We start from the raw sequence: 21,323 nt of genomic DNA on the forward strand, positions 1-21,323 counted from the left end.
CAGGGGGTGTTCCTCTCTGGGAAAGGGGGAGGATGGAGCAAAGCATGGCCAGGGAGGGAGGACAGCTGTGCTCAGCAGCCCTTTGCCTTGAAGGCAGTGAGGGTGAAGTTACAGCATTCACAAGCTCAAGTGCAGGTCATTGGGGTTCCTTCTAGTTGGCTTGAGGAGGGAAGAACCAAGGAGGGTGGGAGAAACATCACCATGGAGAACCAGGTGCCTGTGTATGGCTTTCTATATCTGTGAGAGGACTGCTGGTAGCAGTGATAGTGTTCACAGATTCTGAGTGCCTGAGGGATGCTCAGAAAGGCATCACAATTGTTTCACAAGAAGGAAACTCCAGGGTGAGACAGGAAGAAGAGTTGTCCAAAACCAGGCTGTGCCTGAGCCTCCCTTTGGTGAGAGGGCAGTGTTGGCAGCCTTTTTGAGCTAAGTGACCTCCCCACCCTGCTGGGGGGAATATATGGCTCAGCTTGTACTCTTGTGAGAGCAGATCTTTCTTCCTTAAACTGTGTGGACAAATCTGTATGCATTCAAGGACCCTGGTTGTCTGAAGTTTGCTGAACAAGTGGGCTTGAAATCAGGTGTTTGCGGTAGGTGGTGGATTGTATCACAACCCACATGATTAAAGCAATGGGTGTCACCTGTTGCTGGAGCTTGGAATCACAGAGAACTGCCTGTTTCCTCTTGCAGCATGGATGGCTGAAGTGCCATTGGTTTCAGTTTGCCCTTGGATACTGAGCTATAAGCTATTGCCTGTCACAGGAGCAGCAGCATCCCTGCCTACTCCATTGTCTTCCTTTCGTGCCAGGTGAGCCAGAATCCAACAGATAGCTGATCCTGCTAGAAAAAAAATGTTTTGTTTAAATTAATCTCACTGATTCAGAGTGCGAGCTCTGAGGACTCTGCTATGCTGGTATATGCCCATTTCTTCTGTAGCTTAGAACTCACCTATGTGATCAAGATTTTAACAAGCTAGCTGAGCTGTAGTAACCATCTAAGTGCACTGCTCTTAGCTTTTAAGGCTAAGTGGTGTTATCTTGCACCTGATGGAGATGACTGTGCCCAAGAACATCTGCTGGGTTTGAGCGGCTGCATGGGGTTGTATTAAGCTGGAGATAATCAGCTGTGTATCTGAGCACTTCTTACTATGTGAATTTATGCTAATACAATAAAAGCAAAGCAAGTTCTAGGTGTAAGTCGCCCAGAAAGTGAAGTCTTAACTTGGTGCTGTGTATCCCAGATGAACAGAGGCATGCAAGCTGTAGCCTCAGACTGTGGTTTTGCTCATAGCCACAGCACTGCAGAGACCTTTAAACAAGTAGATGTGCAGTCAGCATCTAATTGATTTATTTCTCTAATTGCTACATAGATCTCATGGACTCTTGAAAAATGAGTCTTGAGGAGAGTGTTCAGCTCCCACTCCAAGGCAAGATCCTTAGTTCCTGAATGCTAGGTACTGATAGAACATGCATCCACAGCACTAATCCATTGCTCTGAGCAAAGCACTTGGAAGAAATAAAGCATAAAAGCTAATTCTGACAGCACATACAAATGCTGGGAATGTTTTTTTCCAGAAGGGCTCAGCCTTGGTTTCATGCAGCTGTTGCTGATCAGACAGACCTCCATAGACATCATTAGGAAGAGATTGGCTGCTGTATTACTTTAGGAGATTTCCACCCACCTGAGCTTACTCATCCACTCGGCTTTTGCAGAACAGGCATTGCAATCATGACTCATAACTCTCAAGGCATTTCATTATTTCTTTGGTTAATATGACCTATATAAGACATCCAAGAGAGCTGTAACCTGTTGAGTGTTTGCCTCATATGGATGGATCTCCCCTATGTCTGTGGAGTGTAAGTGATAAGAACACTTAATGGTATGAAAGCTGGAGCTGGCCAACATGTTATTTCAAATCTAATACTGAAGAGAGTCATTGGAGCTCAAATCAGCAATGGAACAAGTTACCAGCTAAAAATTGTATCCTGTGATGGTGTGGGTGAAATCACTGTTAACCTTGGCTACAAAACTGGAGCTGCATTGAAATTCTGGTAGAAATGCAGACAACAAAAGTAGTCCAAGACCCAGGTAGCACAGTCTAAGACATGGGAAAACAATACTGATCAGCAAGATATGTGATGACCATAATCTTAAGCATCAGTTACCCAGTCCTTTGACACATAGCAGCTGATGAGGAAGTGTTTGAGGCATTTATCAGAAGAGAGCTATGAGTTACTTGAAGTTATTTATGAGAGGCTGCCCTGAGCCCTCTCCTACCTGGTGGTAAGATCTTGTCACAAAGATCACTAGTGACTTGGCTTGAAAGGGAGAGACTGGAGTCACACAGTTTTTCCTGGAACATTGCTATATTGGTGAAGTTGTCCAGAGGAACAGCTCTTGCAAATATCAGGTTCAAAGTATGTGTATTGAGAGTAGGGTAGACAAAAACACAGCTATGGAGAACCGCAAAAGTCATAATACAGGTGGGATTTAAATCTGGAGCAGATCTCAGGATCTACTTTAACAGACTGACTTCTTTTCTGTTGGATATGCAGTGGGGACAGTGTTCTGTAAATTACTTGCTGCGTTTTAATGAAACTTTTTTATCATTGTTTTATTGTGCAAATGGTCCAAACATCACAAGGCTTTTAGTGTTTTCATACAATTCATTTAATTTGATCATGCGATAGCAATGATTCATGCACCTTGCAGAAGGCTGTCACAACCAATCCTCTGTGGGACCAAGGCAAAGGTACCAGTCTTTGGTAAAGAGAAATATGTTTCCCACGAGCTTACTGTAAACCACATGTACACAAAAGTAGTATTGTAAGGTGGAAGGGGTAATAAAAACTATTGGCATTGCCTTCCAGGGACAAATAGGTATGAGATGTGATGTAAGTCTCTTGCAGCAACTATTCTTGGTGATGTGAGGTAATCACAGTCAGTTGTTCTGACTTCTGTTTTTGTTTAGTCAGCACGCTCAATGTTCATCTGAGCCACTTCCCTCACATGGTGACCTAAAAGAATAGCTTTGGATAGACATAACTATGAATCAGTAGCCAGAGAAAAAAGGGAAAAAAATCCATTTTGTTAAACTTGCAAGAACCTGTGAGAATGCTTCCTCTGCAGTGGACTGAGAGGTCTTGCTGGAATCTCAAGGTCTAGCAAAAGTTGACCGTGCACAGTACCTGCTCACATGAAGTTAATGAGGGCCAAATGGCCTAAAGGCACAAGGCTTTATGTGGGGGAGAGGAATTTGGGGTAAGGGGTGCAAAAAGTTTTCGCACGGGTATTTTCAGCATCGTAGTGTTAATTAGTAATATTCTGTACTGGTGTGGTCAGCCCTTTTTCAATCTGAAGGTCTTAGGCCACTTTCCATAATAGTTTAACCTCTGTGCCCCAGTATACTTGTTCTTCAGGTTTTACACCTGAAGAAAAAAGAAACACAGGGAGACAAGTGGAAACTAGTAGGCAATGCAGAAGTATCCACATAAAGGGGTGAAAGAGCTGAGCAGAAAAAGAGCTTTCCCACACTGTCATAGTGGTGAGGGTTCTGGCCATTCTGTTTGCTCCTGTTGAAGAGTTGGGATGTGTTAAATTTAGAGCAGACATAATTTATGGAGATTATGGGGCTACTGAAAAATCTGTGTGACTCCTGAGATAGTGTGAAAGGGTACTATTGAGTGAAGACTTAGCTGCTGTCAAGTAGGACAGTTATGGCACCACACCTGTTTGGTACAGTGCCTTTTATTTCTCAGAGTGCTTTATAGGCTTAGTATGGTACTGTGCCTTATTCTCTAATCTTGGTTGTAATTTCTTTTGGATGGAAAATGGAGACAAGGCATGTATTGGGAGAAGAATCATTTTAAATCCAGTGAAGTATAAGTATTGGTCAAAACAAAAAGGTGGTATAGTCTATAAGCAGAGTATTGAACAGTTATATGTGGCTTTATAAATTTAAGTACTAAGTAATCAAGTATTTTGCATAGTTCTCTAAAATATTATAAGGTAGAAGATTCTCAGCTTTTTAGAGTGTATTGTCAATTAACTTTGGTAGTAACTGATTCTGCAAAGGAAAGAAAAGCAAACTTCAAAAGGAAGCATTGAAATATTTATAAATGCACTATCTCTTCAGAAATCAAAAGCCACTGGAGATACTGACTCATTTTCATTAACTGCGTTTTTTGAGAAAGCATGAAAAGAATTGTGATTATTTCCTTTTACTGCTTTGGAGACCAAAGCTACATATGCAAGTGTAATAACTTGAAAGAGATTTAGGATCTGTTTCATGCTGAACTGTATTTCAGCCTACCCTTGAAATGAGAAATTATATTTCCAAGCTGTCTGCTATGTTAGGAAGTCAGGCCTACAGCTGATCATCTGTATGTAGGATTCTAGACTGCATTTCAGCTTATGGGTACGCTATGAGTTGAATGGGGCTTGGTAGCTCATTTCTGTAGCTCAGTGTGATCCGAGAGACAAACCTGATGCACAAACCTCAAACAAGCTGTGTCTTGAACATCTTGCTTTGCTACAATAGCTACAATTTCTTTTCCCTTCCACCTGGTACACCTTGAGTGCCTTCATGTTGAATGAACAGCGGCAAAGTAACGGCTGCTTCTTGTTTATCCATTTTCTGGTGTGATCTACCTCAACCTCTTCTCTGCCCTTCATTTCACATCCATTTTATACTATATTTTTGATGTAGGTACTTTCTGAGCTTTGTGCATTTTGTTCCTTTCCTTTTCTCTATGTCAGTACAGCACCTGGACTCCATTCACGTACATAACAAAAAGCAATTTTTATTTCAAAGTTTGTCTTCCTCTCTACTGAATTTGCTATATCATTTGCTTATAATTAGACAATGAAACACAGAGTAGAAGTATGAATGAAGTAATAAACAAAGGTTACAGCAAGCTGCTGTTAACTGTTGTCTATTTTAACTGCCAGCAGGATATTTGGGAGATTCTAAATACCTCCTTTCCTGCAAATAGAATAGAGTGCATCTCTCTATGGTATTACTCTCCAGTTTCATTTAGTAAGTTGTTGATGAACAAATTGCAAAGTTCAAGAATGTAATTATTTGGAATTAGGAGTGAATTTCTTTAGCACATAATTGATATTCTGTGGATCATTTGATTAGCAGCTGAAAACAGTTTGTAGTAGATGCTGTAATTAGCTAGTGCAGTGCTCACTCCAAATGACTGCAGTGTTATAAATTTGTGCTGTTTGGTAGAACCAATTACCCATCCAGAATACAGAGTCAATGCAGCTTGACTTCCAACCAACTTATGCTGAACATAAGACAGACTTTATAACCGAACATGTAACTCGAGGCACTCTTTCACTGAGCATTCTTGAGACAGGAGACTACACGATCACCTGCAGGAATCAAACATGGAAAACTCTCAAACATGCTTGTATCAAAAATTGAATTCACTTCCTATGAATTGTGACTGCGCTAACGTTACATGTCTGTGGGTTCCCACTTCACAGTTTCACATCTCACTGGAGATTCAGGGCAGAGTGATTGATCGTTGTGTGAAAAAGAGCATGGAGAGCAGCCATGAGGGGTGGAAGACTCTTTGAATGACTAATATCTGTGAGATTTCCTTGCAGAGCATGAAAGTCCTTCTGGATCAGAGCCCATGTATGTTCACTTGCATAGTTGTGCAGATTTGTCTGACTAGAGGGACACGTGTTTCCTTCTGTCTCTTTTACATAGGAAAGGGAGGAAAAAAGTTTTTAAATGTATTATTTAGCTTCTCAGAGAAAGTATAGTCCTTTGGAATGAGATTTACTTTGTTTTTATGTAGATACAGTAATCTTTTTTATCTCCATCTGCTTCTGCTTGTCAATAAAATACATGAAGTTCTTTACTACCATTTCCTGGTGGCCGCTAGATGGCACAAGAAGACTATGTACGAACAGAAGACTTTTGCTTTCTTGGGAGTGAGTTGGTCAATAAGTCTGCTTACTGCTGTTACCTTTTACCATAATGTTACCCAAGTCACAGATCTAAGAATATCTGAGGATAAAACCTAGAGTTTTGTATGTGATCCAAAAGGGATTGCACTAAAAGCACAGAATACTGTATGTGCACAAAAAACTTAACTGCACTGTAAATGCAAAGGGTGAGACTTGCCTCATTCAGGCCGTTGTAGGTGGGGTTTTGCCTCCTTATATATGGGACCCAGCTTTATCTAGTCACAGTCGTATATTACCATATGCCTATATAGTGATATAGGTACAGAAAATTTCATGTTAGTCATCCACCAGACTGTCATGTTCAGCAGGTGTCTTTAAAAAATAAAACGGTCCCTATTTTCCAGCCATTTCCTTTCATTGAGTTCATTCACCATTTATTTCCCTTCCTCTCCCATGTGTCTTCATGCTCAGGTTCAGAGCACTGCAAGCCGAGCCAGCAAGCAGCTAAGTCACGGCCTGCTGTCACTTTTCTCCCAAGAAGCAGATCCAGCTCCAGTTGACTCAAAGGCTCTTACTTGCTAATGTGAACCGCAAGGCATGGCTTGTCCTCTGGGTAAAACACACAGGTGCCCTATGTTTAATTTCTGCAGTTTGCTTGAAAGAAGGTAACCACAAAGGAGTTTCTTTCTCTTCAGACATTGATATGAGTGAATTATGTAACATTGGACTGAGATGAGTTGTGGAGAAAAAGCTTTCCCCAACTTTCCCCCAGCTTCCCCCAACTTGTATCCTGCAAATCTTCACCTACTCTCTACTCAAGTGAAGGGCTTTTGGAATGAGCCGTGGTTGAAAACTAAACTCCATTTCCATAAGCAGTGTAAGAATTAAGCTTGGAGCTTTAAACAAATAGGGAAGTAAGTATAAGTCACCTTATAACGTAGGCTGTGGTGGCATTAGAAGCCTAATGGGAGCACAGAAGGGCAAAAAAGCCTGGGGTGGAAGTACAGATTTGAAGGCAAGGCATGTCTGTAACGCTGTGTTCAGGCTAGCTCTACTGCTGTGTTACAACAAAGGAATTGCTTTACTGGGGGAGGTAGGCTTGGGTTTGCCTTCAGGTGCAGAGGAGTTACTTGGTTGCCCAAGTAGCAAGTCAGATGCCAACATAAAATGAAGACACATCTGGTGCATTACCCTTAGTGAAGATTCAGCCAGGTAGCTAAGGCAGGGGATACTGGAACTCCTGGCCTTATAAATCAGACAAATCACTCAGTATCTTTTTCTCTGAAGGGGAAAAACTACTAGAGCAGCCTGAGGTAATCTTGATCAGATAATATCAAATTTGCTGCCTCCATCAGTTTTCCAGTCTTCATATTCATATTATCAGTGATTGAACCTTATCTGTATTTGATCATTAATCATGAAAGTATTCTTCCCATAATAGTCATGGATGCTGAAAGAATACTGGGAAAACAGGAGACTGAGAAAGAATAGATAAACAACGCAGAAATGTTTTAACCCTGGGCAGACTGACAGCAGTGAACTCTGTGCACTTGGGGAAGGAAAGAATGAAGGTTCAAACTTCAACTCCTCTTGGCTGCTGCTTTCAGCCTTTCATTGTCTCCTGAGGACTATGTCAGATATCTACTTAAAAATAGAAAGCCTTCTGAGGCAGGGTTTTCTCTCTGTATTCTGTGTTCCTGTTCTCACGAGGAAGAAAACAACTTCTTACAAAGGCCAGGCACTGGGTGAAAGACACATTTTTTTTTAAGTGGGATTCACTTAATGAAAGGTTGCTTACCACAGTGTTTGCATGATGCTTAGAAAAATGACTGATTTTTTTTTTTCCCCCATTAATGTGGTTAATTCGTACTTCCTTACTGTGTAACTGTCTACACTGCATTGCACGCATGTCACTGGAGGCAGTACAGAGCAGTTGATGGAAAAGTTGTAGACTTACATGAAGAGTAAAACATTTTTCATTTTTATCTTGAAAGATTCACTAAAGGGAAAGCAGAAGCAGAGAGAGCACTGAGAAATAGGTGAGGAAAAGGTTTTATGAACCCATGGCACATGGGAATAAGCAGTTACTGTTTTGCAGATCTGCATTACTGAAGCGAAACAGTTTACAACAATCTTACCAGGTATTCCTTTGCATTTTTGTAAATCACACTCATTACAAAATTACCAGCTCTATGGCCCCATGACAGAAGCTCCCCTTGAATATCTTTGTCTGGAATTTGTCAGTTTCCAGAAATCCTTGAACACATTGGGATCAGAGGGGCTCAGATTTGTTAGCAGAAGTTAGCAGCAGTGCAGTGAGGCTCCCAGCGCCGTTTGGTCAGTGAGGAGAGTGCCCTTGCAGGGCAGGATCCCAGAGGCAGCATCTGCAGTGCTCCTGGCAAAGCTTCCCCTGCGCTCTCCACGTCCCTGACTGCACCTGGAGCTTGGGACAAGCCTGCCTTGGCTAGCATGGCTGTGCCTGAAGTGGTTAAAACAAAGGAGGAGGAATCATAGCAATGCTGAGGAATGCAGGGCTGACCACTGCCTCACCCAGACTAGCACGTGGCTCTTAGTGAGCTTTCTTATGTTCGGTATCAGGCAGCCTATCAAAGCTGGTGGTGATGCAAGGCAGAAAGAACTAGTTCTGCCACCTGAAGAAAGAGAAGTTTGGCTGAAGGAGGAAATAAAGCACCGATCCCACAGTCTTAAGGCAAAACTCCCATGAAAGGCTGAAGAGTTGAGTATTTTTAGCAGGGAGAGCCTAGGGGAAGGGCTTGTCAAGTAGATTAAACCATTGTTAGAAGCAGACCAGAATTCTCCTGCAGCACTTTCCTTTCCATCACACCTGCATCCTGATGTGAAATAAGATGTTGGGGGGGGAAGGAGGGAGGGGGGGATGTGGGGAGGAATGTGGAGGAGGGGAAAGCTGAACTTGGAGAGCTGAAGTACTAGCAGCCAGCGATGCAGTTGCTCTTTCCTGTCGTTGCTTCTCCTATTAGCTTTTCTTAGGCCGACTTCTTTCTGTTAATCCCCAGGGTAGTCTCTGAGAGCTGTTTATCATCCTGAGGCAAAACATTTCAGCCTCCTCTCGCCACCCTTGCTTCCTGCACTCAGTGGTGTTGATATGTCTAAGTGTCCAGAAGAGCCTGAGGACAGAGTGGGAGGATGTTTTCTCTCTTTCTCTCTCCCTCTCTCTGCCTCTGCTCTCTATGCCCATTTCTCTATTTCTCTTGCTTAGTCTGGGGAGAACTGTTTTATTTACCCTTATTTTCTGCCAGGCTTCCAGGCTCTGGAAAGCAGTGCTGTCATGCTGCAGCAAATAAGATGCTGCACAGCTGTTGGGGATTCAACTCTTCTGGGCCAGGTGCTGTCTAACCTTACCTTTTGGAGCACATGTTTAAACATTGTTCAAAGCAGTCTGGTCACTGTGGGATGGTATGGGTGGGTTGGGCAGGATAGGATATTCAAGGCTGCCCTTTGCCAGCTAGTTGTTACTAATTTCCTGGCTGTGCTGCATGGCTTATCTCCCAGACAGAAAGAAGGAAGAGGCTGAGAGAGCATGTTTGCCCCAGAGAGGAGGTATTTGGGAGGGCAGCTGGAGCTTCAGCTGGCCAGGCCTGGCAACTTGCAGGTGTTGTGGTAACAGAAGCTGGCTCTTTTTAACTGGAGCAAGAGTGGGAATGAGAAGGGCCTGCACAGACAGAAAAGATCCTCAGAGACTGGGAATTATGGTCTGACCCTGTCTGAGTCTCTCTTCAGCTCTTCTGTTCAATCGTTCAGGTCACAGCCCCTCACAGCAGACTCTGGTGATGCATTAGTCCTTGGGCCATGCCCTGTTTTTTGACCTTGTAGGTGCACTAGCATAGGACATTTCAGTCTAGAAGCTGAGGCTTGTACATAAAACAGCACTATATATTTGCTAAGAACTAAACTTTGGAGAGGAGGACTGAAGAAAAATGAAAACAAATAAACCATGTAGAGACCTGTCTTCTTTATAACCCTACCTGCTAAAAAATGGAGGCCACTGGGACTCTGAACTGTGAGTGGAGGGAAGGTGGGACTGAAGTCTGTCTCCCTTAGCAGTCTGATTCCTTTAGGAACTGTTCCTTTAAAGCTAATCAAATGGTCTGTCCTCCATAAGTTTATTCTGCTTTTTACTTAGTAGATTAGCCTGACTTGTACAAGGCTCTTCTACAATTGCATGAAAATGTTACTTGCCTTGTCCTAGAGTGTTCCCCGACCTGGTTTGTCATCACAGAGCAGAGCTCAGGCCCCTCTGAAGGTTCCCAAAGTTCCTAAGTGCGAAAACGTCCTCCTGAAGTGGTAGCCAAATGCCTGAGCTGTATGAAAATTAACTGTGCTCTTTCCTGCCTGGTGCAGGCAGGCTGCTTTTCAGTTTAACTCTGTTTTTATAGAGTAAATTGCCTTTCAGTAATCAAACAACCCTTTAAAAGATTATACATAAAATTACAGGCATCTCCAAATCCATCACAGATGTCCTTGGGGTTTCATATGCCTAAGGGAAAGACTTGGTTTTTAAAGACGGAAAAAGCAGGAGAGATTAAAGGAAAAAGACTAGTTGCTTTCACAGAAATATGGGAATTATCAGACTGAGTCAGATTTAGACTGTGTAGACCGGGGGCTCTAATTACCACAGTTTGCACCCACTGGCACAGCGCATGCTTTCAGTCATGTAGACGGCTCATGTCTGAAAAGCTGAGCTGTCTCCTTGCGGAGCTGGGCGCCCTATAAGCAGCACTGCAGCCTAATTACTCTGGCTGCACGCGTGTTCCTCCTGGGAAGGAGTCCACACGTTGACGTCTGCTATCAGCCCGGCTCAAAGGAGGAGCAGGGGCAGAGGAGCTGTTGCATTTCTCTGGAACAGCTGCAGGTTGGGATCGGTGCCAGAAGTGGGGGAGGAGATCTTCGGCAGGCCCGAAGAGATCAAGGCGGATCCCTCCAGGTCTGGGGCTTCGAGAGACCAGCGCCGTGTGTGGGCAGGAGTCAGGACGCTGTGTGGGAAATATCTGCAGTTTCAGTAGGAAGGGAGTTCCCTCCTGGATCTTCACGCAAGCTGCTTGCCAGTTTGCTTCATGCAAACCGCATGCCAGGCCTTATCGCCGATCTAGGCCAGTGCGTGGGATGGGCTGCAGAGCTGCAGCCTCCAGCCCTTTGCAGCCTCCTTGGCACTGGATACCTGTAGCCACCGGACTCAAAGGTGCCCTGCTCTCGGTGCAGAGGGCCTCAGAGCTGAAACCAGCGGGGGGCTGTCCGACTGCCTCCTTGGCAGCGTGAGGAAGCATGGCATGGGAAATTCATGCTCAGGGCGGAGAACTTGGCTAGCCTGTGTAACACAGCGTCCAGTTCTTGGCCTTGCAGTGCTTGCTGCTCATGGGGTACGAGGCTGAGGGTGTTCCAATGGAGAAGATAAATATAGGGTTTAGTAATATTGCCAGAATTTTTCCTCAGCTGGCTGCTTAATGTGAAGTGGTGAGCATAAAGGCCACGTATTGTTTCTACCTTTTGGTATTGGATACCAGAAGGGCGCTTTGCAAGTCCACGGACACGCCTGTGCTTCCTGTGACTTCATTTGGAAGTATCCAACCACACCTGGGGGGAGCTGTAAAGTGCAAGTTGGGATGACAGCATCTTTTGTAAATACAAAAGGATTTCCTGGGATTATGTTTGAATGCCTGGACCTCTTGAGGAGGGGGAAAAATGTATTTGGTCTCTGACAAAGCCATGAGAAGGTTTTCTGCATTATGTAATTTATAAGGCCACTGGCAATAGTCCAGCCAGCAACCTGCTTCAAAGTGAATGACTTCAGAGTGTCCATGTAGTTCTGCTGAATAAACCCAAATGGCATGGGATACAAGTACATTAAAATCCTAGCCACAGTCTAAAATATTTCTGTCATTCTTTTCTGTAGGCGTTAAAGTAGTACAAAACAGTTCTCTGCGTGTTACGTCTCGGAATGTGCCATAGGATTACTTTGTGACCAATATAAGCGATTTTTCAGTGACTCAGCTTTCTGGTATATTCTCCATAAAGCTTTCTTCCCTTTTTGTGTTTAAAATTTGTTCTGACTCTGAACAGGGCAGAAGAAATACATCCTAACGAACAGTGTAATGAACATGAAGCTACTTTGGCTTGGGCAAACCAATTCATTTTCATGAATCTCATTGTTATTGGAATATATTCAACAATTAGTACACGTCTCCTTTGAAGGGAAATGCTTGTTTCAAAATTAAAGCCATATTTTGTAAGCATGATGCTTAGCTTTTGCTAAGTGGCAGTGGATCAGGTAAACTATGCAATGTGTTGTGCTAACCCTATTTGGTGGTGTGCATAAGCTCTTTTACATACAATTAAAGTGGAATAGCTGCAGATTATGTGTGTAGCTTTAAAATAAACTTTGCTAAACAGTCAACAAGGCAGCATTTACCCGGACTGTTAGTGAGGTGCAAGCAGGAAAGGACATGCTGTTTTTGAATTTGCCTGCTATATTAGAAATAGTACTTGTGGTATTTATCCACAGTTGTGCTACTGATCCAATCACTGAAGCAACTCACTAACATTTTCAATAATTGGGGCCAATGCATATTATTTCTGTAACTCTGAGAAGGGGTTTTAGGAAAAATGTTTTAAAGAATAAATCTCACTTGCAGTAGTGATTGTGGTTTCATGCATTGCAGCATAGCTGCTGGTACCACTCTGAAGTCTGTGTTAGTAGGGATTGGGACCTAGGAGCCAGTCAGTATGTGTAGCATTCCTGTAATATCATTAGGAATCTATCATCATTAGCATATACACTGTCCAGGACTAGGCGAGGCAGTCAGTTTTGATTGCATGAAGTTATTCCACTTCTAAAGTGGGTGGACTGAAGTGTTCCAAGGATGGGGTTCAAGTGGTTCTTTGTTTTAAACAGCCTTCAGATTTCAGCAAACATCAGAGAATTTGGGGGTAGCAGACAGTTCCTTTCCTGTCTGAGCTCTATCTTTTCTGGCATAGGATGCTAGAGATATAATATTATTTTCCAGTGTAGTGGAAGGAAGTATATATTGGTCAAGATTAATATTGGCAGGAGATAACATTTGCTTGAGAATGAAGGTGGATTGTTCTAACACAATATACTATAACTGAAATCATTCCCATGCAGTTTCTTCTTTGGGTCCAGGCTGTAAAGGGAAACCAGAAACTGGTGTTTCAGATTTGTGTATTCAGTTTCGAGGTGATGAATACTACACATATCAGCAAGAATTCACATTTCATATTGTGTGGCATATTTCTGAATTTTGAATAACGTCTGTGGCTTTTTTGTTTTCTTTCTCACTCTGGAGACTTACTGTAATATGCTCTTAATACCAGTGTTCAATATACTCGTCTCAGCTTACTTGGTTTCGCTATGCTATTCACCACCTATTTCTAGTTTAAAAATTATGTATTCTTAGAATCTGTGTGAGGGTACTTGAAGCTCATTGTTGCAGACTGAGCTGAAAGAAAGGAAAATTAGCTCCTTCTGAAGACTGTGCTAGCAGCCTCCATTGAACATCATCTTCCTGCAGTAAGGATCAAAGGATGCGACAGCATAAGGAATAAAGAAATGGGTTCAGAAGAAAACTGAATGAGGTGGAGTTTGCTAGAGGCTCAGTGATGTTGAGACCTCCTTCCTCCGTATCTTACATGTTTCTTCAGAGTGCCTCACACTGATAAAGGCACATGATAGAAAGGTGATAAAAGGCCTTTGCTTCTTTATCTAGATGTTCTCTGAAAGGCAGTTTTCTTCCTTGCACATATCCTATTTATACGTACTGGATTAATCAATGTCAGTCCTGCCGTAAGGGGTTACGGCCTTCCTCACTGTAGATTTAAACTTGCCTTGGACGTGGGTGCCTGATATCGTAGAGTACTCTGAATCTGAAATACATCTGTGATGTGCAGAAGTTGGCACCTGAATGTGGCCGCTTCCTGAAAACGTGCCCATTAGTGCTCTGTCCTGGGAATGGGGCCGCTGGCAGGCTCCCCATGTGCCAGAGGTGCGCTCCTGGAGGTCGGGAGGCAGCAGAACAGGCGCCGTGCAGGGCACCGAGAGGCTGGCTGGAGTCCCTGCTTTCACTCCCGGCTGATCTCGCTGCAGAGAAAAGGACTGTCTGTCTCCACGCAGGTAAGATGATTGCCACTCAATCCTGCCTTCCTGGCACGAGTCCATGGAAGCCAGCTTCTCTTTCAGCCTGTGCAAGTAATAATTCTGCTCGTTTGCTTTGCCAACCTATCCTGGCAGAAGGGAAGCAGAAAGGGAGCAAAATAGGCTAGAGAAAGTAGTGGAAAGTGACGACAACTGAGTGCTCAGTTTTAATGTGAATTTTAATAAAGCTTAGTGGCTTTCCTAGCACTTAAGAGCAGCGTTTGCCAATATTTTATATTTTTCATAATTGGTTTGCAGCCTGCATGGCTGCTGTGTCTCTTTTATGTACTTCTCATCTGAAAATACCTCCTTTGAGGAAAGCAGTGTATGAATGTAGGTTCCTATAACGAATAGCCCTATTAGCAAAAGAAACCTTCTATGTTTTTGTCCCCCTTTCCTCCATGTTTTTCAAGTGTAATTTTGTTTTTAATCTCCCATCTGTTGCCCATTTACCTTTTCCACTATCTTTCCTAATGTGTCATTTTTACTTAATGCGACACCATTTGGATCAGGTGATTCAAATATGTACTTCCCCGGTTGAATAACCATCATGAGACAGGAAAGTCTACCTTCTGACTAGTGACGGCTTATTTCCTACTTTGCCTTTTTCAGACGTTTTGGCTGGAGTGGGTTTAAATCCAGTTATTAATGGAGAGAAAGGGGAGGAATTATGCAGTTCCACCAAGGTAAATTTTTACTCAGTTTTTGTCTGCTGACTTCTACTAATGTTAGAATACACACTGAGAAGACAGAAACCTAGCATATTTAGTCATATTTAGAAGTTTTCTTTTAGATCCGTATGTCATTATTATAGTACACATTAATGGACTGCAATTTTTTTTTTTTTTTTTTTTAACCAAGACTTAGCATTTGCAGCCATGTTTTACTTTCACTTTCTTTACATTAACTGCTCAGAGATGTTTCACGGATGTATAAAAGCACTCACTTGTGCTCTCACAGAGAGCACTCATGAACAAGTTTGTACACAAAGAGGACTTCTGGCGTTTCATCACTATGACATCTGAGATTACAGGGCTAGTGGAGTTAGTGTACCAGCTTTTTCTCCAGCTGCTGCTACTCAGGATTAGGCAATGAAGGTCTACCTACTAATGCTTGGGATTCTGACAGGATATAAAGCAAGACCAGGCTCTGGAGCATGATGCCTTGTAACTTCGAACAATATCCAGAGGACAAGCTCAATGTATGTGCTTGATGTGTAGTACTGGACCTTACAAACCTTTGTGTTGATGTGGCTGTGAGAGGTAAACCTCTCATTTCCATTTTACTCTTTTCTATCAACTGTGATGTTACTTTAAACTCACCAGCTGCAGGGACATACTTAAGTTTGTTTTCTTTCAATGTTTCCTGCATAACACCAGCAATGCTTTCTGTGTGTTCTAGAATATCTTTTCTGTCTGATTTCATTTCCTTTTTGTAGGGATTACCGTTCGGTACAAATGGCTATAATTTAAGAGCTCACACTACCAATTTGAGTTTTCTATTAAGTGAAGGCTAAGGAAAAAAAAGAGACCACGAATCTGTGGGCAGACACATCTGCAACATTTTAAACAGTGTTGATGTTGACTGTAAGAAAGGCATATGTAAGCAAACAGAAAGCGTAAGCAAAGCCTATTTAGTTTCTAATTCCATCAAAACAGTAACTCCAGGGATACAGTATTGATTAGTTCCCAGTGAATTATTTCTGAAAACAACTAGCTTTTGTGTGAGTTCATTTAATATTAGTTGCTCAAATACATCACCAGGAAAAAGCACTTTGTGAAGCTGCTTAAAATAATTGTTAAGTTTGGCGTGATTGCCTAGTGTAAGCAGCAGAATGGTGTCAGGATGGCTTTCCACTCGGTACATGAGTTCTCAGAATGAAGAAGCTGGGAGACTTCTTTTCTCAAATAGTTTTCCCTCTATACAAAGCCGGGCAAGGCTCAGCCTTTGCACTTCAGCCACATAACCCCTTGTGTGTGGATCACACTGGCTTCCACATATTATTAAGATCTTGTCTATTGGTTTCTGTCTGCATAATTACTTGTAATGGTGATTATTAATAAAGTTAACAGCCATAAGGAGCTTGATTGGTTTCATGTCCCCATAACTCTGCAATGTTGGCAGTTAAAAAATTTATTCGTGTAGTTGCCAGCTAAGTAAAGTCGTTACTGCATCAGCACAATGAAACAAATATTGAATGTGTTCAATTTTCATGGCATCTTGTTTTCTGTGGTGACATTTGAGGGATTTATTATGCATGGCTGCAGCATATGAAAAAGATCATAGACTCATTTAGGTTGGCAAAGACCTCTACGATCATCAAGTCTAACAATTAACCTAGCACTGCCAAATCTACCACTAAACCATGTCCCTAAGCACCACATCTACACGTCTTTTAAATACCTCCAGGGATGCTGACTCAACCACTTCCCTGGGCAGCCTGTCCCAGTGCCTCACAATGCTTTCAGTGAAGAATTTTTTCCTAATATCCAAACTAAGCCTTCCCTGGTGCAACTTGAGGCCATTTCATCTTGTTATCACTTGCTGCTATCACTTGTTGCTTGGGAGAAGAGCCTGATCCCCACCTCGCTACAACCTCCTTTCAGGTAGTTGTAGAGAGTGGTGAGGTCTCCCCTGGACCTCCTCTTCTCCAGACTAAACAACCCCAGTTCCCTCAGCCACTCCTCATAAGTCTTGTTCTCCAGACCCTTCACCAGCGTTGTAGCCCTTCTCTGGACTCGCTTGAGCACCTCGATGTCCTTCTTGTACTGAGGGGCCCAAAGCTGAACACAGCACTCAAGGTGCAGCCTCACCAGAGCAGAGTACAGGGGGACGATCACCTCCCTGGTCCTGCTGGCCATACTGCTTCTGATACGAGCCAGGATGCCGTTGTCCTTCTTGGCCACCTGAGCATACTGCTGGCTCACATTCAGCTGGCTATTGACCTGTATCCCCAGGTCCTTCTCAAAATGCTGAGGCTGAAAAGGACTAAAAGTCCACAGGTGTGTATTTAATGTGGATCATCCCACAAATTGCTGTTCTGCTCAGTGCAACGTATAATGAATTTTCCATTTAACAACTTCATGACAGTATAGGCTAAGGATAAATCAAAACTGGAGGACTCAGTAGTGATCCCCAGGTCTTGTGTAAGGAACTGTGCTCAAGCAGTATCCTGTCTCCCTTCATGAACCAACTTCCACTTTTTCTTCCTCACCCCATGCTCGTGAGCTTCTGGAAATAAGAAACCCAAGCACATAGGCTGAGTGGAGTTTCACTGTGTTGCAGTCAAAGTCATGAAATCCAGACTAGGGGCCGCTCTGGTGGAAGCATCCAATATAGGCTAGATGTGTAAGCTGTTTAATTTGTGTAAGAGGGGCTGTCCCTCTAAGTAATTCTGTCTTTTGAGAAATGGGAAGCCTCAGGTGCCTTCTGGCTGGCACGCAGGAGGGTTTGTGCAGAACCAAAAGATGGGAGCTGTGGTATCGTCAGAGAGATGTGACTCTCAGGGATTCTCCACTCCTTCTTCCAAATTCAGTGGAAGTGTCTGTTGTGCACAAAGACACAGATTTGTGTATTTGAGAGTCGTGAGCATTTTGCCTCTTTGAGAAGCAGTATGTGGTTTATATCTAGTTGGTAGGAAAAAAAATCTGGCATGCCTTCCTGGAAAGGTTGCTCGGCCCCACCTGACCTTCTTTGACTTGAGGATTATAACATGGGATGTTCTTTGGCAGCACTGAGTGAACAAAGCAAGCTGATCACAAATTACCGGCTATACATGGACAGAATGAAACATAAAAATAGCTCTTTAAAAATAAATTCCTTTTCAATGACATATAATAACCTTCCTTAAGTAGCCTGTCATAGACCTCAAGAGCCATATGACAAGTCATCTCAGCTTCCGCAGTTTTATCTGTCTTTCCAGACATATTAGTAATGCAAGGTTGACTAATGCAAAAAAATGCACATCGTAATATTAATTGTTTTTTTTTTTTTTTAACTACATCGCTGGTTCTGAAGATGTGCCTATTTTGTGTCCACTCATCAGGAACGTCAGCCAATATTTACTGATACACCTGCTTACCAAAATGCCTTTTACACATTCCCATTTGAGTATTTCAGGCAAAAAAATACCAGTTACATATGGATGCAAACATTTGCTTTGGAAGTGCTTACATATTCATCAGATCAGGGGTGAAAATGAAGAGCAGAAAGTAAAACTTACCTGTTTGATGACACTGAAATAATACAGTTTGAATTTCAAGCATCTGTTCTGACTTCATAGAATATATATATATATATATAAATGTATATTTGAATAGTAAATGCTTATAAATTCATGATCTATTCATAATCAAGCAGCAAATGAAGTTCTTCAGCTCTGGGCTGAAACCAGGTTGAAGAGATTTAACTTGTATTTAATCCTGTTCAGAGGTGAATATGCAGATGGTGAACTGTAAACTGTTCTGATACCTGATTAGCCTGGCAGAGAGGAGCCAGTAAGTATATTGCAGTGTTTCAGCAGCAGCAGTTCCACTGATGAGGAGAAACATCTGAATGTCGCATACACCAAATGCACCATCAAATTACCAGTAAGAAGTGGCTACAGGACGGGTTCTGGGGAGTGCTGAGACGAACAGCTATCACTTGGAGATAAAGCTCTCTGTGGGTATTAAACCTCAGGTTCTTGGCATGACAGCTACTTGCACTACAGCACATTTCATGGTGTGAATGAGGGAGACAACAGAATAGTTTAAAAAGAAACAACAGGAGAAATCACAGAGTTTCTTTACAGTTTCCAGGTAAAAACTCAACTTTCAGAGCACTGGTCATTAATTGAAAAGACTGTTCTGGGGGTTAGTAATTCAGACTTCTCAATGAGAAAGAAAAATTGTGTTGCACTGGAACAGACCTTGGTTTTATTGAAGCAACAGTCTAGAAAATCTACTGCTCTAGCTCATTACCTCCCTGATGGCAGGTATAGCTCTGGGTTTATGACAGACAATGAGAAAGCAAGTTCGTTGGGTGATATTGTTTGTGAACAATTTTTATTGTTCTCATAAAAATCAAGAGGGCATAAAAACCTCCTAATGACTCCTCTACCAGCAGTCTCACATTCTTTGTCCCCACAAGGATACAGTGAAATGGCGGTCATCAAGTTGTATTCCTTAAGTCAGCTTTTACTTAGAAACAGTGAAAATAGGACAAGAAGAAGAATGTGGAGTTTTGTGGATAGAATGGCAATATGATGCACTTTTTTTGCAAACTATGTTCTCCTTCTGTGTCCTTGTGTGCGTATTTCAGGACTGAAGTCTGAGTTAAGACAAAGGATTAAAATTTTTATTTTTTTATTTAATTTTTTTTTAATAAAAATTGTGGAAAGATCTGCTGAAGATCCTGTATCTTAATTAGTTACAAGACAGCTGCAAATTACAGCTTCCAGTGGTAACCTTTATGTGTTACTATACAGGTATTGACTTAAAACCTGAGACAAGGTGGCAGGAAGGAAAGCACATAAGTAGTTTTATTTTCTGTGTTTAAAACTAATGAGACTACAGATTTTCACTTTACAATACAAAATGCTATTAGCTACCAGGCTGAACAATCTTCCAGATCTCCGGGGGGTGGGAAACAAACACTGCTGATTTAACAGCTCTTCAGAGTCCTATGGCTCATTACAGGATTGTCTTTGTTTTTGTTGCCTGGAAGGTGTCTACATCTGACCTATTGTAACCGTGGGCTGTATGTTGACATCAGCGGCATTCCTAAGCATCAATAAAGGAGATTAAACTAAAATGAATGGTTTGCTAAAATTATAAAAGATTGATATGGGAGCTGGCTTCTTTTCCCTTACCTCACTTTTTTATAGCCTCTCTCCTGTCTGCTGTTTGGCTGTTTTAGTTATGTTGTAGAAAGAATCAGGTAAAGAATCACTTATCTAGGATTGTTGTAAGATCCAGAAGAGCAATGGAAAGAGACAAGATCCTCTGAATACAAAGCTTATGTGTTATCTACCGATGTGTACAACTGCACCAATAAATTCTAAATTTTAATGAAGTTAATTAGAAGCAGAAGTTTAGATGGTAAATTCCTAAAACATTCATGAATATTCATTGGGAAGAAAGAAAGTTTGAGTTCAGTGCTTATCTTGCCTGTGTGATCTACAAGCTTTGCTGTTAGCACTCATGTTCTGAACTGTCCATGATCTGTGCTGCCTCTTGTCCAGAAAAACAGGTGAAGTATGTAGGAGGGAAATGGAAGTATTGCAAAAGTCAGAGGATGGGGATGGAATATGGGATACTGAGAAATTAGCGATATTGCAGTGGAAGGGATTTGAGGGACGTAAGAGGAGCTTGATTTTGCAGTGGGAGCTGTAGTTACTGTGATGGGGAGGCAAAAGTCTTTTAGCGGATATGAGGACGTGTGGAAGATGTGTGAGCATTGTGGTAGCAGGGTTCATGGATAAAGAGTTCCTTTTCAGCAGCGCTGTCTGGATAACAGCTTGGACCTGAAATAGAATTTAATTTTTTGCACATTTCCCCCTCCTAGCCACCGCACTCCCTTTTCTTTTCTCTCCACGTCCCCCCCCCCCCCCCCCCCCGTTGATAAGCTTCCCTGCTGACGTCACTCCCAAGGCAGTCGTGAGTTAGCTGAGAAAAGAGAAATGACTAAGTTCCTTCCCTTTGGGGCATTGGCACACTGCTGCTTTGAAACACTTAGGTCGCCTGTCTTCCTAGCAAGGGACAAGTACTCAGTGTAATCCAACAATTTCAGTGCATCCGCCCCCTTTGGAGGAGCCACTACAGTGGCTACAGTTATTATTATTATTATCATTATTATATACTCTCAGTGATTTCCACTGAATTTTGTCCATAGGATTTTTTTCTTTTCAAGAAAAGTTTTCTCAAAAGCTTCCCATTTACAGATACCTGTATGGAACCCCATGTTGTTTCTGAAACACTGCAAATCCTGAGTCAAGAATTGCAAAGAAATTAGATATTAGCAAAGGAAAGAATGCACTGATGTATTGAAGAGAAAATGGAAGTCATGTCAGCAAGTGGGTGAAACAAACAAAGGAGATAATGGCAGAGATGGATGAGGAGAAAAGGGAAGTATGCAAAGTATAAAGAAACTCATGGGTGAGTGACATCTGCTTGAGAAAAAGAAGTTAGAGATGAATGAGGGAGGGTAGTACACAAACAGAAGGGGTCGA

Source organism: Anser cygnoides, chromosome 3 (genome assembly GCF_040182565.1).
Source record: "Anser cygnoides isolate HZ-2024a breed goose chromosome 3, Taihu_goose_T2T_genome, whole genome shotgun sequence".
Classification (NCBI taxonomy): Eukaryota; Metazoa; Chordata; class Aves; order Anseriformes; family Anatidae; genus Anser; species Anser cygnoides.